At 44.6% G+C, this 17562-nt stretch overlaps 1 long non-coding RNA gene across 1 annotated transcript in view; it reads left to right on the forward strand.

The window, feature by feature from the left end:
- Nucleotides 1-1282: 1282 nt before the first annotated feature.
- LOC142791032 (uncharacterized) overlaps nt 1283-17562 on the forward strand; it is a 46884-nt gene continuing 30604 nt past the window's right edge. The window contains exons 1-2 of the long non-coding RNA XR_012889953.1: nt 1283-1440; nt 16863-17073. This is a non-coding gene — a long non-coding RNA (uncharacterized LOC142791032). The remainder of the gene's footprint in view (nt 1441-16862; nt 17074-17562) is intronic.

Here is a 17562-nt window from a genome sequence, read left to right on the forward strand (position 1 = left end):
CGCCCGTTTGTTCCCTAATCCACTCTGCTCTCTTCTTGTCTCTTAAGGTTACACCTACCATTTTTCTTTCCATTGCTCGCTGCGTCGCCCTCAATTTAAGCTAAACCCTCTTTGTAAGTCTCCACGTTTCTGCTCCGTAGCTAAGTACCGGTGAGATGGAGCTGTTATATACCTTCCTCTTGAGGGATAGTGGCAATCTACCTGTCATGATTTGAGAGTGCTTGCCAAATGTGCTCCACCCCATTCTTATTCTTCTAGTTACTTCAATCTCGTGGTTCGGCTCCGTGGTTATTACCTGCCCTAAGTAGACATAGTTCTTTACAAATTGAAGTGCACTATTAACAATCTGCAAGCGCTGCTCTCTTCCGAGTTTGTTGTACATTACTTTCGTTTTCTGCAAATTAATTTTAAGACCCACCTTTCTGCTCTCCTTGTCTAACTCCGTAATCTTGAGCTGCATTTCATCACCTGAGTACGGAGTATCTTTTCTTTTCACAAATAAGGTTCTCGCTAAAATACTCAATCAGGCAATCTTTTTTCTTTGCGTCTTGCTCGGTGCCCTTTATGCCGACGGTTCCTATGTCCCAGAAATGCCTTAGCTCTCTCTCAATGTTGGATTTGTCCACTTCAACGTGAAGCACTATAACAGTTGATCATTTCATTAACGTTGCAGCTAACTTAGTTTTGCCCTCCACCGTCTAACAAAATATGATCTCTTTCGCTGTAAGCTTCTCCCACTTTTCGGATGCCTCCGGTCATTGTTTGCCAGTACTGGTCCGATTCAACAAAGAATTCAATTTCTCTGAAGTCTGTGCTTGTACATAAACCATCAGCCAACTTTGATCCGTCATACTCATACTTCTTCTTCAGTGAAACTGGCAGGAACAGTATTCTTTCTTTTGATATAACGTCATCTTTGAGGACTTCCAACAAAATTTCTTTGCCACTCTATGCGCTTCTGAATTTGACTTCAACTGAATGCATAGCCTTTTAACTTGTCCTCCTCCAAACGAGCCTATGGTCAGCCTTTCTTTTCCTTTAACAATGCAACCAAGCTTTTGTGACAGGCTTTTAAGGATAAATGTTATTCAGCTACCAGTGTGTAACAGAACCTGACAATAGCACGACTTGTTTCTACCTTCTGCTATTGCCATAGTAGTCTGCAGGAACATGCTTGACGATATATTCGTGTAATGACAGGTTGACCCTTGCTCTTCCTGATTTTAATTCTTAACTTCAACGGCTGCTGTGCCCTGCACTGTGAGTTCTTTTCTCCGGAACGTAGACGTTGCGTGCCTTTTCCCGCATATCTTGCCTCTTATGTTTGCCTTGCATATTTGGTGATAGTCTGAGGCCTCGTGCAAGGGAAGCATCTGTGAGACGCTTTTATCTTCATTTTTTTTCTTCATATGGCATATTATTTCTGCAGTCATCAGAATAGTGAGTATTAGTCACACAAAATATGCAAAGCTTTGCCACGCTGCTTTGAATTTTGACCGTTCTTTTCTGTTGCCTACTGTCAAATTTGTTGCTATGGCTTTTCTTGCGCTCTGCCAATTTCTCTCTGCACTCAACTTGGTCTTCCCTATATCTCATCAAGCGCTTCAGAGTTTCTTCATGATGTTTAGTTGCATTCTGATCTTGATCTGAAGACCTACCGGCCGATTCTCTTTGATTTAGTTGGAACACCATGTGTATCTCCACAGGTAATTATCCTTTCAATAGTTTCAATCGATGCATAGGACCAGATTTTTACGCCTAAGGATTCGAGCCCACGTGTATGCACTTGCAGCTTGTCTGACAGTCTTCTAAATTCTTTGTAGTAACTTCAGCTTGCCACTTTATTCAGGTTAGCTAGCTCTTTCATAAGAGCTTCTATAAGCGCTTCGTCTTTCTTGTATCGGTGATTGGGCATGCCGATAGCTTTCACATAATTGCTGTCTGAATATTGAAGTCACTCCACGGCAGCTGCCGCTCTCCCGGTTAGAGATGGCAGAAGGTACGTGAACTTTTTATAAGCGCTTCGTCTTTCTTGTATCGGTGATTGGGCATGCCGATAGCTTTCACATAATTGCTGTCTGAATATTGAAGTCACTCCACGGCAGCGGCCGCTCTCCCGGTTAGAGATGGCAGAAGGTACGTTAACTTTTTATTCTCGTTAATTTCTCTTCTTACGTGAACCGCTGATTTAAATTGATGCCAGAATCTCTGCCACTTCCTCCTGTCACCTTCAAGTTTTATTAATTCTACTTTTGGTGGCTTTACTGCATTTGCTTGCGGCGCTTGCCTGGCCTTGTAAAGTGAAGTGACCTGTTCCCTCACTGGCTTGCGCCATTCTTGTCGATAAAGGTAGGCATTGATATTAGGTTGAATGCTAATCGTCTTTACCTCGTACTCAGTGGTCCTCGCAAACACGGCTTCAGCTGTTTCCAGTGTTATGAACTGTTCTATCGATTCGTCAACTTCTTTTAACATGTCGGTGATGCCTCTAATATGGCTGGCTATCAGCGATATTGCCGTAGGGTCTCCATTCTCATGAAGCTTATTATCTGCTTCGCTCACCAGGGTTGTTATTTCGCCTCAGCGTCTTTCTTTCCTTCGAAATTACTTCACTGTTCATTTTGAATTATTTAGGAAACGGCTGGTCACTTACAGATTTCAGCGGCAAATCTTCATCCGTGGCGGTGTCGTCTTCCGTGTCTGTGCCGCTCTCTCGAATGGCGATGTCCTGTCTCATGGCCGTCGGTTCGCACTAGGCCTTCTCTTCGTCGGTCATCTGTGGCCTGCCCTTCTTCCTGGTATTCCATGGTCAGTGGGAGGAGGAGCAGCCACTATCTTGGTCACGGCACCATGTCACAGAAACGACACGAGACAAGCGTGGACTGCGTTCGATGAGAACGAACAGCAAGAATTTTCTTTTTTTACTTTGCTTTTTTACGCACACGCTTTCCGTGCTCCTTGTAATCCTCTTCTCGTTGTGTTTGGCGAGTTTTATTAGTGGCTACAACGAAGACACGAGTGAAATTCAATTGTTCAAAAAATAGTTATACTACTTAACTTTATGGCTAGGTGGCGTGAGCAGCCGCCCAATTTTCATCCATCCATCCATCTATTCATCCATCCATTTATCCATCCATCCATCCATCCATCCATCCATCCATCCATCCATCCATCCATCCATCCATCCATCCATCCATCCGTCCATCCATCCATCCATCCATCCATCCATCCATTCATTCATCCATCCATCCATCCATCCATCCATCCATCCATCCATCCATCCATCCATCCATCCATCCATCCATCCATCCATCCATCCATCCATCCATCCATCCATCCATCCATCCATTCAACCATCCATCCAACCATCCACCCACCCATCATCCATCCATCCATCCATCCACCCACCCATCATCCATCCATCCATCCATCCATCCATCCATCCATCCATCCATCCATCCATCCATCCATCCATCCATCCATCCATCCTGATTCCCCTGCGGGGTCGTTGAGGCGACTTCATTGAGAGAGAGCTACGATCTTGTAACGCAACTAGTCACGTAACAAACACAAAATACGTGGTGTGGGCGAACATCACATGTTTTGAAGCCGTCAGAACAAGTCCCAGGTGGAAAGGGGACAAGGGTCATGGTAGTGTATGCGTGGAGTGTGGGTTTTAAATGCACTCGCCGAGGCTGGAAGCATCATTGATGCTGCCAGCAGGGCGCACGCCCATAAGGCGAGCCTGTTGAATACACCATTTGCGAACAAACTAGAATTTTGTTTCACTCATGAACGCTATATACCGCATCCATCAATGTAAAGGCAATGTTATCGACGTTTTTTATTGTTTTATACAGTTTTATAGTATAAGATAGCTGTATCGAACCCTAAACGTTGCCATTCAGCAAGCGTTTCGAAGTTTATTATTATTCTGTTTTGCAGTTATTTCATATTAAAAGTCTTTCCAGCAGCTTGAAAACGTAGTTGAGCAGTCGGATCACGTTGTGATTTACATTGTTCAACAACTATATATAACGGATTCTTTCAATTACTTCGCAGGTACTTTGTGCCGCGTCATGGCTCTTACTCAGTTATTTTAAATCAGTATAGGCATTCCAATTCAGTAATGAAATTGGAGTTTTGTTAACGCGATAGCATTAAAGAGCTCGTTCCACCAAAATGCTGGTGTCTGCGCTGGTGGTGGCGTCAGCGTCGTTGGTTGCGAGGGAAAAATTGTCACTTTTGCTTCACTGAAAAATAACGCAAAAAATAAAAATTCTGGGTCTGAGTGAGGATCGAACCCAGGTCGTTTGCCGGGCAAGCGAGTGTTGTAGCGCTCAACTGCGCCTCTTTTTTTCTTTAATGCATGAAATCAAGACCAGTGAACCAGTCACGTACGCACAACATACTTCATTAGAAGTCAAGCAAACACGCACAAGCGTCAAGAAGGGGAAGCCTCTGCGGAACGCGGTCAAAAGTCAACAACACTGCGCGCTTGAGCAGCTGCTTTACGGAAGACGGATCTCGTCGACCGTGGTGGCTCGGCGTGTCTATCAATCATGTGACTTTTCCATAGTGAATAAAGTCCCAACAATATATACACGTCATAAGAAGTATGATCAGTCAGACTCTTTTTGAATGGGAGGAACCTCATACCATGAGTTGTGATTGGAAGTTCTTTTCTTATTGTTCTTTTTATAAAGTCCCGAAAGTAAAAAGCTTCATGACAATGAATAAAACAATGAGCCATAGTCTCAGGTTGGTTGCTGAGTGTACAATTCACTGTCCAGGGTACGTATATTGATTTTTTAATCAGCCACGTTTTCACTGGCATCGTGGAAGCATGCAATTTGATGAAAAATGTTTTCGCTGAACGAGATATCCACATTCTACGTACACAAAATAATACATCATGACCAGACAAAACTAAATATGCCTTTCGATAAACGGGTTCAGGGAAACGGTTATTCACAAGTGCAGCGGTTAAATTCATTCTGTAAATAGTATACAATTTCTGTAAGCTAAACCTGACTTTCAAAAAACTGGCACTATCAACGATTTCTTTTAGGAATCTTCGCAACGGCAATTCCTTAGCAACGCTTGTTGTGACATAAATAAAAGAAAAGTGGTATCGTAGACGGTTACAAAGAACCCCTAAAAAATGTGGTGGCAGACATTTTTGAGGTATAAATATACGCAACACCAACAGTCACACGAACAAATGCACAAGGCCGAGGCCACCCTTTTCAAGCGAATAAAAATAATGTCTCTTCTCATGGGTCCCCAGGAGGAGCTCCAAATAAAGCAGGCAAATATCTCGTGAAAGGCTTGAATGTGCCCATGAGAGCAGTGCAACATCTGCAGAACGTACATAAGCTTTGAAGCAAGGAATATATTGCACGTTTTTGGTCTGGGAAAAAAGGAAAGCTCCCGCCCATGCCATTTTGCCACCTTTCGGTGGATCGTAGTTGTCGCAGCGGTCTAGTGTGGGCCGCTGTTACGATAGTTATCAAGAAGCACACCAAGGCACTTCTTAGTCGTCACATTCCAATGAATATTTGCGATGACAGAAGAAGTTTTGGCCCACATGCATAGCCAGAATCTACTACTTTTATCAAAATTTATGCTGACGTCAGTGACTTCACAGAAACGTAAAGCAGTGTTGACTGCTTCTCGAACTCTGGATTTATCAGCGCAAAAGAAGGCACTGTCATATTCATAAGCTAAAACTTTAACTTCTTCAGCACTATATCGGTAGCCTCTTATGCCACACTTTTGAAGCCCACTTAAAGATAAGGGTTCCAGATCAAGTGCGAAAACCAAAGGCGAGAGCGGACATCCCTACGTACAGATGAATTTAACTCTGTGATATAGGAAAGTGTGCGATTTACAATTAGCCTAGTTGTGCACTTCTTATAACAGAGTGAGATACCATTGTACAGTACACCACCCAGCTGCAGATGTCTTAGGAGCCGGAATAAAAAAGCATGCTTTACCTAATGAAACGCTTTTGCAAGGTCTATTTTAAGGAGGGCTACTTGGTCCATGCTAGCATCAATACACTCAAGAACTGAACGTGCAATATGAATGTTTGTATAGAGCAACCGCGAACTCCACATGTTTGGCGGGCACCTACGCAGTTTGTAATCTCTGTCTGTAGCCAATTTGTCAACAATTTAGCAAATATTTTGTAGTCAACGTTACATCACGATATAAGCATACATTCGTTAACTCTCCTTATAGCGTCAGGATAAGCACTTTTTCGGATTAATGATGTATGGCCCTGATGGAAAGAAGGAGGAAGTTCACATCGGAAACGAGCCTCTTCTCTTCTTGATTCAATCTTCAATTATTTGTTTAGTTTAATATTCCTTTTTAGTTAATTATTATTTTCTATTACATCATTAGTTTTTTCATTAAGGATAAACCTTTTAATATATCTCATATAGGATACTTCTAGATTTCATGGCCAATCCCCCATAGTGGGTATGTGCCAGTGCGAAGGGGCAACAACAACAACAACAAACGAGCCTCTTTAGAATTTGCTCAAGCAAAGGTATCAGAAGTTCCTGAAAACTGATGTAAATTCGCCGCTAAGGTCATCTGGGCTAGGAACTTTGTTTTTCCGCAACGTTGTTACTGCATAGCTAATTTCCTTTCTGCTTATGGGCCCATACACAGTGAATCTAGCATCACATTGTACCTGATGCACAAGGGCAATGAAGTGGTCAGCTTCTTCCTCAAAATTCTTCTGAAGCTCAGTCGCAGTGAACAAGCTAATGTAGTAAGTAATCTTCAAACGCGGCTCCCATTTCACATGTCTCTGTGCAAAGAGAACCCCGCGACTCAATTTGCAGTATCTCTTTAGAAACTGCGTATTTTTTTTCCTGCTGAGGGATTTTTAAGTGGGTTCCTTTTTAGTGAAGTTGGTAACACGGGAACGAATCTTTGCTCCTCTGTATAAATATGTATCGTGTTTTTGTATCTGCGCTCGAATAACTTTCATCTCGTCCACGTACAATTCCGGCTGTTGAATTTCAAAAGTATGAAGCTTATGAAGCAAATCATAAAGATAGCGTTCATCAGTTCTTTTCTTTGCGCCATTTCACATGAAATCTAATTGCCTGATACTTAACTCCGCCTGTGAACCTTTCACATTGAGCGAAAATTGGCAGCTGTCGACACTGTGTTACCTCCGTACCGATTGTACAATTCTGTCACTATTTAGCAAAACAATCTCGCGTAAAAACTGCCCGTTAAGCTTCCATAGATGCCAGTTTAGAGGGGTTTTACAAAAATTTTCAGGAGCCCAAGAAACGGTTACCAAGCAATGGTCTGTAAAAAATATGGGATTTACAGCATAGTTATGAGTGTGAAAACATAGGCCTAGAGATACATACACACGGTCAAGCCGAGCGTGAGAGATGTCTTGAAAGTGCGTGAACCTCATCAAAGAAAGTGCATGCGCTCCCACATCTATTAAATTGTAGTCATTCAATATTTTTTGCAGTAAAATTGCCCTTGCATCTGAACAATTTGTTATATATGAAGAATCTCTCGTGTCACAAACATAACTAAGGTCTCGAAAGACTGTCCAAGTTCTGTCTTTGTTTAGCAGCAAAGTTAAAGAGAGAGAAAAGACATTTTTGTTATTCATTTTGTAGGGAGCATGGACACAGATAAACCACCAATTATAGGATTGAAAAGTTAAGGGCAAGAAATGAGGCATCCTTCTCCATCAACCTGTAGCGACGTTAAAGTTTGATCCAAGTGCTTTCTAACTAATAAAAAGCATCCAGCGGATGCACCACGTGCTGGGCTGATGTATAAATTGTAATCTGGGAAAATTTCCAGTGCAAGATCGGTGTCACGAGCACCCGAAATCTCGGTCTCTCGCACTGCAACTACATCAATGTTCTACTGCTGAAGCACGGGGCGCAAAAGCCACTGACGCCTTACATTCCTCAAGCCACGTACGTTGAGGGTCGCTATACACATGGGAAACGTTAGCCCGGAAGCCATTTTGCTATCTTAAAACTTTTGTAGGTCACCTTTAGCCACAGGGCAACATGTGACTTTACCTTCTTTGCACTTTTTAGAAGCACCTTCCTGAGGACGCTGGTAGGCGGCGTGACCCTCGGTCTCCGAAGGAGGTGAGACGTGGACGACATGAAGACACTTGCTCGATCGTGTCTGGTGCACTCGTTGTTGCTTCATTGGTGACCGGTGCCTGATGCTCTCTTGTCTGACCGCTATCAATTGCTTCTTGTTCCTGATTATCAGGAGGCATGTCTTTGAAGTCTTCCAAGTGGTGTTCTTCTGCAGCTTTGCATTCATTTACGCTTTCACTGGCCTCGTTAGCGATGTTATTTTGCGTGCCCATGGTGTCCACGGACAAGTGTTCAGCTTCCTTTAGGGCACCTTGTGCTCCTCCCGCTGCTTCTCCTGTCGCATCAACTACCTCAGTGGCATCCATAAGATGATCCAGAGGTTGCTCTTCTGTGCCTTGGCCAGAACAGAGTTTGTTAGCATAAGTCGACACGCAGGCATCTGACGAGTGACCAAATCGATGGCACTGCAAGCACCTCGGTGTTTTGCACTGTCGACGGACATGCCCCCCTCGCTTGCACCGAAGACACAGTCGAGGCCTACCTCGAATAAGTACGACGCATTCGTGGCTATAGATTGACATAAGCTGTAGTATTGAGCTCACAGTGACAGTGTCCTTGAGCGCCAAGGCAACATCCCTATTTGTTGTTGTAGTAACTAGCCCAGAGTGACCTGAGCCGGTCTGAGAATCAACGCAGAGAGCCTTTATTTTGCAGACGAATAAGTATATATATATGCGGCTTGCCTATGACGTAACATAAGTGGATGACGTTGAACACGTTTCGACGCTGCACTTCTTATCACTTCTCCCTTTTTTTAAAGATTGATTCTTTGCACGGGCCTTCGTAGACGGGTAGACCATCGTAAGACTTGAGGCGTTGGGGAAGCAGCCACAGCTGGAAGAGATGTTCGTGGCGTTGCCGAAGGAACGGGAACAGCGTTCATGCGTGCTGGAGTCACCAGGCTTAATAGCTGCTCCCGTGGTGACGCTTGCTGCTCCACATTGTCGCGGCTGGGCGGTAGTGATTCAGAAGTGTCCGCCTTTGGAGCCCCGGCTGATATTCGCGGACGAATCAGGCCTAGGTGATGCTGGGTTGGTCCTTCTTGTGTGTCGACTTTCACGAGGCGCGAAACTTCAGAGCCTCTGACGACGCCTGGGCACCACCGCCTTTCGTGTCCAAAGTTGCAAACCCACACTGGGTCTCCGGGCTGGAATCTGGAAGGCTGCGAATGACTCCGAGATAAAGATGGAACACAAGTATCCAAGCGTGAACGCACTTGATAATTAAGCAGCAGTTTCGAAGGAGACTTTCCGCATAGTAGAGGCGTGCGACGGTAGCCTAGCAATACTCGTGCTAGTTTAACTTCGAGGTCGTTTATCATCGAGTGTTTAACTAGACCGTCCTTGATAGTGCGAACGGCGCGTTTCGCAAGGCCATTCGATTGAGGGTGGTAAGGGGCACTGCGTAGATGCGTTATGTTGTTATCAGTCATGAACGGGGCAAACTGCTGACTTCCAAACTGGGGCCCATTATTAGACACTACAGTTTGCGGCAAACCGAAACGCGCGAATATTTCGCGAAGCCGTGTAATTGTGACTTCGGTAGTTGCTGATTTGACTAGGAGGGCCTCGATCCACTTCGTGTGCGAATCGACGACTATGAGCAGCATGCGCCCCTCTATTGGCCCAGCGTAATCAATGTGAAGCCGTGACCACTTCCATCCCTGTTTCGGGCCAACTGATAGGCTCCTGACGATGCGGCATTGCTTGAGTTTGTACACATGGTATGCATGAACGAGTGAGACTTTCGATCTCACCATCCAACCCTGGCCACCAGAACAACATCCAAGCCAGTCTTTTCATCCCCGTTGCTCCCTGGTGTGACCGGTGTAACTCTGATAGCATGGGCTCCCGAGCCTTGCTAGGTATTATAACTTGATGACCCCAGTAGAGCTGACCTTCGGTGCTCGACAATTCCAGTCTTCTGCAAAAATAAGGTTGGAGATGACTGTGGCATGTTGAGAAGCGCTTCGGCCATCCATTACGTATGAAGTTTTGGACAATACAAAGGTCTTTGTCCGCACTCGTAAGCGCCTTTATAGCATCCGGTGACACGTACGTACTCTCAAGCTGCTCCGTGGACAGCACGTATTCTGGCAAGGTTTCAGAGTGAACAACCTCTGGTGTCGGCACTGGCAAATGGCTAAGTGCGTCTGCATTGGCGTTTTGTTTCCCGGCCCTGTACTCGATACGGTGCCGCTATTGACTTAGAAACAGAGCCCACCTCTGGATACGCACCGACGCCATTGGAGGCACCGGTCGATCTTCTCGTAGCAGGCCCACAAGTGGTTGTTGGTCCGTCACCAGCACAAATTCGCGGCCCAACAGGTAGTCTTGAAACTTTGAGAATCCGAACACCAGCGCCAGAACTTCCTTATCGAGCTGCGAATAATTTTTTCCGCACGCGTCAGTGTGCGTGAACGGAAAGCGATCGACGTTGCCTATTCGGTGCGAAGTGACGGCACCTAAACCCGACGGTGATGCATCGCATTCCAGTGGCACTGGTTGGTTGGGCGGAAAATATGCCCACACGGATGAGCTGAGAAGCGTTCGTTTCACCTTTAGATAAGAGTTTTCTTGAGTTGCACCCCACATCCATTTATGCTCTTTTTTCGAACGGCTTATACAAGGGGGCCAAGATCGCCGACATGTGCAGTAGGAAGCGGTGTTAATACGACCGCAGTCCTAAAACCGAGCGCAGTTCGCTTACACTAGTAGGCCGTGGTGAATCGCGTATTGCAGCGAGGTTCTTTTCGAACGAGTGCAAGCCGTCTTTGTCGATCCGGTGCCCCAAGTAGCCGATTGAGTCTTTAAGGAAGTGACACTTTTCTGCCTTCAGCTTGACACCGTTTTCCTGCAGACGGTGTAAGACATTCCGGAGAACAGAGTCGTTACCACCTTGGTGCTCGGCTGTTAGTACATCGTCCAAGTACACATGCACGGCTGGAAGGCCAGCCAGGACGGTTTTCATGTGGCGCTGAACAATCGCGTGAGCCGAGGCAACTCCAAACGGAAGACGGTCATAGCAGAGCAGGCCCTTGAGCGTATTTATAGCGGCCAGCTTCTTCGCTTCCTCATCCAAAGGGAGCTGGTTATACGCGTCCTTCAGATCCAATGTAGCGAAAAGAGATCACTCACGAAGTGACACGAAAATATCCTCGATGTTAGGTAGTGGATATTGCTCAGTTATGCACGCAGTAATAATTGTGGTTTTAAAGTCACCGCAGATGCGAAGGGACCCATCGTTCTTTAGTACCGGCACTATTGGTGCCGCCCACTCTGAACGTGCTATAGGTGACAATATGCCTTCACCCACTAAGCGTTCCAGTTCCCTTTCCACTTTCTCACGAAGAGCGTACGGAATAGGCCGTGCCTTGTGGAACTTAGGGTGGGCGTCTTCTCGAAGGTGAAATTTCACCGGAGGCCCCTGAATTCCTCCAAGCCCAGATTCGAAAAGTGCAGGAAACTCTGTGCAGAGGCTGTCGCGAACGACTGACATCAATTGCACTGTTTCGAGGAACTCGCTCGGAAGTGTTGACATTGCTTGGATTAGGTTCCTTCCACAAAGGCTAGGACGAGAACACCCTATAACGATTAGGGTGGCCGGGACAGCTTTGCCTGAAAACTAAGCTTGAAGCTGCAGTTCACCGACCATGGGCAGCTTGCCCAGATAGCAGCTGAGAGTCTCATTGCATTTTGATAAGCGCGGCCAGCTCAGGCGATGTTTTGATACACTTCTTGCGGGATTATTGGAAATGGCGATCCCGTATCAATGATCATATTTGAGGGTACGCCCCCCCCCCTACGGATGACCCTGCGAGACGCCTGTAGTAAACGTTGCTTCTCCCGTGTCTATTTTACAGTGAATACTGTTGAAATATCACTATTCTCTGTTTCAGATTCAGTGCTCTCGGTGTGAACAGCGTAAGCACTGCTAGCCTGCCTGCTACAAGCCTTGAGAGTCGATTTGGAGCGGCACTTTCTTCCGAAATGACCAGACTTCCCACAGCGAAAGCATTGCTCTGTTTTGTGCGGGCAATCATTTGCTTGATGAGCACATCCTCCGCAGCGTGGGCAATCGGAAATTCGTTGCTTCTTGTCTCTGACGGTGGTTTTATACCGGCGGGATTTTTCCGTTAAACTGCATACCGCTGCCACATCCTGTTTGGCCATGGCACTAACTTCCTGCGCAGCAGTTTAAGCAGCCGTAGCAATGTTTGTCGCTTCCGCCAGTGTGAGTTCACTTTTTTCTAGCAGTGTCTGCTGCCAGCGCGATTTTGAATGCCACAAACCATGCGGTCACGTAACATTCGGTCAAGACTGGTGTCGAAATTACACTTATCTTCCAGCTTGCGGAGTTCAACGACATAGTCTCAGACAGATTCAGTGGCAGTTTGATCTCTAGTGAAGAACTTGTTTTTTGCGGCTACTTCGTTACACTTCGGCGCATAGTGGGTATTTAGGAAAGCGAGTGCTTCCTCGTAACTCAGCTTGTTTGCTTTACGTGGAGCGCAGTGTCCTGCAATTACGCTTACAAGCTTCGCTGATAGCGTCGAAATTAAAGATTCCCTTTTTCCCCGCTTTGCTAATATCATTTGCTTCAAAGAATGCCTCCAGCTGAGTCAAGTAAATTTCCCACTTATCTTGATTTTCGTCGAAACTTGGGGTACCGGGACTCGTAGCCATGGTCATGCCCGTCGTCGTTCCGTGGTGGTGGGTGGTTACATCCGGCGTTCAAAAATTGTGGATCCCATCCTCGTCGCCACTCTAGTAACTAGCCCAGAGTGAGCGAGCCGAACTGAGAACCAAAGCAGAATGCCTTTATTTTGCAGACGAATAAGTATATATATAGGCTGCTTGCCTATGATGTAACACAAGTGGATGACGTTGAACACGTTTTGACACTGCACTTCTTATCAGTTGTCATTTGTTGTTCTATTCCTGCACATATCCATGCCTCTCTTTCAACAGACTTCACAATGCCGTAAGCTTGGAACGCCTCTTCAACACCTCGCGATCCAAGATGAGGCGGAAGCCAAAGGAGTTTCAGCCTAATATTCTTGGTCTCCGGATCTAGCACCATGCACTTCTTTTTTTTTAAACGGAGCTCACCACAAGCGACGACTTTCTGTTTCGCCATGCTTCTTGCGCACGTAATTATGCATACACGGTTCATTCGATACTGGCTAAGTCCAATAAGGTTCGCTGTGCTTACCACTTAGGGCAGCGCGTCAGGGAAATCTCGGGCATGGTACAGTCTACCACTCAAGTCGGCATGAAGTAAAACGGAATTCAAAACATCGATACCGGTTGGAAGACGTGCCAGGACGACTTTATAGTTGAGTCGTCATGAAACTGAGTCAATGATTCTCGGCCATTGGCCTCTACTTATGAGTACGCTCAGAACAAGTTCCTCTGCTTAAGAATGCAGTGAAGTAACATTCATGCTTTACAAAAACACGCATCTTGTATACATGATACTCACTACAACATGAAATATTGTCCTAATACTGTCCTAATAATTTCCTAAATGAACCTGAGATATTTTCCCACCGATGACAATGTAAAAGCATAACTTGTCATCGGACGTCAGAAAAAGAGATTGTTATAATGTGTTCATCTTAAAAGCCAGTCCCCCAACAAAAAAAGCACACACGTTACTACATCCTCAAGGACACGTAGTGGGTGCATACCGAGTTCCTACACATTTTATACACGAAGAGTTTCAAGTACGCACTATGAACAGAACCTCGCTATCACGTTCACCTCTTAAAGGCGAAGCGTAAGGGTTCCCTGATTTTTTTTGTTGACTAGCGGCAGACTGTTTCCATATTTATGATACTGCGCTTGTAATGTAGCACATCCGCTGAACGGCATTTATTTTTTGCCGCCCTGACAAGACAGCTATGCCAATATATATTACAGGCTTGAAATGATGGCTCTATGTTCTCGTACTGGTCCGGTTGCAGTAGTGCGTTTCGGCTAGCTATAATAGACCACTGTTGGCCACCTTGCACATTGGTGGTACCAATACTGTGTTTCGCCAGCTACAATAGATCATTCTTGCCGTTGTTTTAGGGCTGGCTCGTTCAAAATCCGTTTCGTAGTAGCTAAACTGTCTTCGTTGGATCACCATTTGCCAACGTATAAACAATATTGGGCTCTGCAGCCTGTAGAGATTCTGCAAGCTTTTTGCGAGTCGTGAACATTAAGATTTTTTGATTATCCAGAGCATTCACCTTTTTGATGAAGAACTAAGGAAGATTCACTTTACATATGATGGTGCAAAGTCCGAAGAAAATCTGAAGCATGCAGCGTTCTCCATTTCTCTCCATTAGTCTGTTTACGTCCTACTCTCTTCTTCCAGTTCTTTCTTTAGTTTATCTGTTTCCCACTTCTTTTTCTTTGTATTTTTCGCTCATTTCTGCTTTTTTTCAATCGTACTTTTTCTCACTTGCGTCTTTGAATATTTGTATGCTTTTTGTTTTTCGTGTATCCATTTTGCAGTACCAATGTCCGCACTTTATATCGTCAATAAGGCTCTCGAAGAGCATGAGAAAGGGGGTTTTGGTGTGAGTGCACACAAACCATCCCAGGTATCACGCATGCATTAGACAAATATTGACGCAGGCTTGATAGTCATTCGCAAAACAGTTGGACTTTAGTAAGTTTTCGGCGTTTTCGTAGACCACACTGCACATGGGTCCAATATTGGGAGGCAATAATGACCCAATATTGGCTAAGATGGCTCCATTTCATATTGTTCGTCGAACATATCACATATAATAGTAAAGTGGTCTCCATCATCAAAAATTGTTTTTTTAAAAGCAAACTTCACTTTGTAATGTACCATGACTATACATGCATTTAGAAGTGTACTGCAGCAAAACTTTTGTCTCTGTCTGCTTCTGTTCGACAATTATGTTGTTTTTTACAACTACAGGTAGACCTCTCTGAAGCCGAAACTGGTATTTACTGAAAACAAAGCCTGTATTTCAATGAGTAAAACAAAGTTACGCTTGTGCCCAGATTCACAGGACGAATTTAAACTGGTTAAAGGTGAAGTTTGTTAAAGCTCTATCGCATTGAGCGATGGTAATTGCGGCCATTTTGTAATTAAACTACTCTGATTGCCCGCATTAGAACACACAATGTGACACCATAATTACACCACAACGACGTGCTGTGCTACTATTATGAAGGCTATTTGTGTCCTAGACTGCTGTTTCACTAAAACTAACAAGTTATGGCTAAGTATCGCGTCAAGGAAGGGTCAAAACACGGAGTGTAAAAAGCTGGTGTGCCTGCAATGGAGTGAAAGCTCTTGGCATCAGGCAGTACGAGTTCCAAGTGTCGTTTTCTACAAACGCATTGATGATTTGTGGGGTTTCACGTCTCAAAGCCACCATATGATTATGAGAGTCGCCATAGTGGAAGGCTCCGAAAATTTCGACCACCTGGGGTTCTTTAACGTGCACCCAAATCTAAGCACACGGGCCTACAACATTTCCGCCTCCATCGGAAATGCAGCCGCCGCAGTCGGAATTCGAGCCCGCGACCTGCGGGTCAGCAGCCGAGTACCTTAGCCACTAGACCACCGCGGCGGGGCAGTTTTCTACAAACACATCCTGTACAAAGGGAGGACTGTGAATGCAGACATCTCTTTGGATTATATGTTTCAATGAAATAGGCCTGCGCGATAACCCAAAACGCGTATGAAAGCTTCAGTAAAATTGTTTAGCAGCATGTCCCAAAAAATGTAGTGCAGGCCTAGGAATTGTTTTGTTTCCACTTTAGAATGGAACATATGAGTTATGGAAACTGTCACACGCTGCATATCCTCAGGCAGTAGCGTTCCTTCGCAAGAACCCAACTCGAACAAAGAATGTCATCTTCCATTAAACAGGCGAAGAAAAACAAGGTAAAAAACAGAAGCCACTGCCCTGCAAAACGGTGAACTCATATATTCTGAGGAAAGTCCTACATAATAGCCTGGCATCCTTTATCATCTCAACAACTTCTTATGTACTTCAGTACATAAGAAGGCTGAATTTGATAATTTAATAGGTGGGCTTCAACGCCCTAAAACCACCATATAATTATAAGAGACGCCATAGTGGAGGGCTGCGGAAATTTTGACCACCTGGGGTTCTTTAACGTGCACCCGAATTTGAGCACAGCGGCCTACAACAATTACTCCTCCTTCGGAAGTACAGCCGCCACATCCAGGATTCAATCCAGCGGCCTGTAGGCCCGCAGCCTAGTACCGTAGCCCCTACACCACCGCCGCGGGGCTATAAGAAGGTTGAAGAATTTCTTTTCATCTCAAAGCTTTTGAATGACGTGTATAACAACGTTGAAGAAGTTTTTTTTGTATTCCTGAAACGTTGTATTCTTGTTGTTTTTTGTTCCAAAACTTCTAATTTTTGGGTGATCCTATCATTGGCGTTTCAACAATGCATGCTTCTTTATAGAACAATAATGCATGTAATAAAGTAGGATAATTAAAATCACCAGTAACTTTTTGTGTAGTATAGCTTGGACTAAAATGCGACTATTAAAAAAACACTGTTCTGGGATCTTCAGTCATGCTAACCAAACATTGACAACAGCACGAAGATTCTAGTTCATTGCAAAGCCTGAACTTGCATCTACGTTGCCTTTGGGTGATTTTAATTTTCTGTTTCAGATGATCAAATGTTATAAGAAAGTGTGTGACGAGTAAGTTTTGGGCAATTTCAGTAAATAAATTCAGATTAGTCGACTTTTCTTGCCCAACACGCTTGAAGTGTGTTCATAAGCAGCCCTTTTCAAGGCAAACACAGAAGAATTTATTTAAGATAAAAATCTGAATAAGAGTTCTAAAAATGACAACATACCTTCAGTCAACATTGCCCGTGGTACGTATAGCTAACAATATCTAAATATTGGCAGATTCAATATCTATTTCCACCACTTCCTGTTAGCTGCGCCCTCATTCTTTCTTTTGATTTTTTAATGCCGGTTCTCTCCAGTCCTTTAGCTTGGTACGCTAATATTATTCCCACAGTTTCCACATAATGTGTAGTTTGACAAGATGTATACTTTTGTGCTGAGAAAGACTGCATGTTGCTCGCACTTTTGTATTTAGGTAAGCAACACAACTTTCACCTTAAAAGTGTTGAGAATAAAGTGAGGTTCATTCTGAATGAATCGAGTGTATATGCAAGTTTTGTCCTGCTGATCGCTGGCTTGTGGATAATTGCTGCATTGAACAGACCTTTTTTTGAATAACTATCTCTTATTGCACATCGCGGGTAAAGGGCCACTCTAAAACACACACAGCTAAATTCGCAGTTAGGGCTTAGTAACGTAACCAGTACACCGTACATTTAAAACGAATTGTGCGG

Source organism: Rhipicephalus microplus, unplaced genomic scaffold, assembly GCF_043290135.1.
Source record: "Rhipicephalus microplus isolate Deutch F79 unplaced genomic scaffold, USDA_Rmic scaffold_136, whole genome shotgun sequence".
NCBI lineage: Eukaryota > Metazoa > Arthropoda > Arachnida > Ixodida > Ixodidae > Rhipicephalus > Rhipicephalus microplus.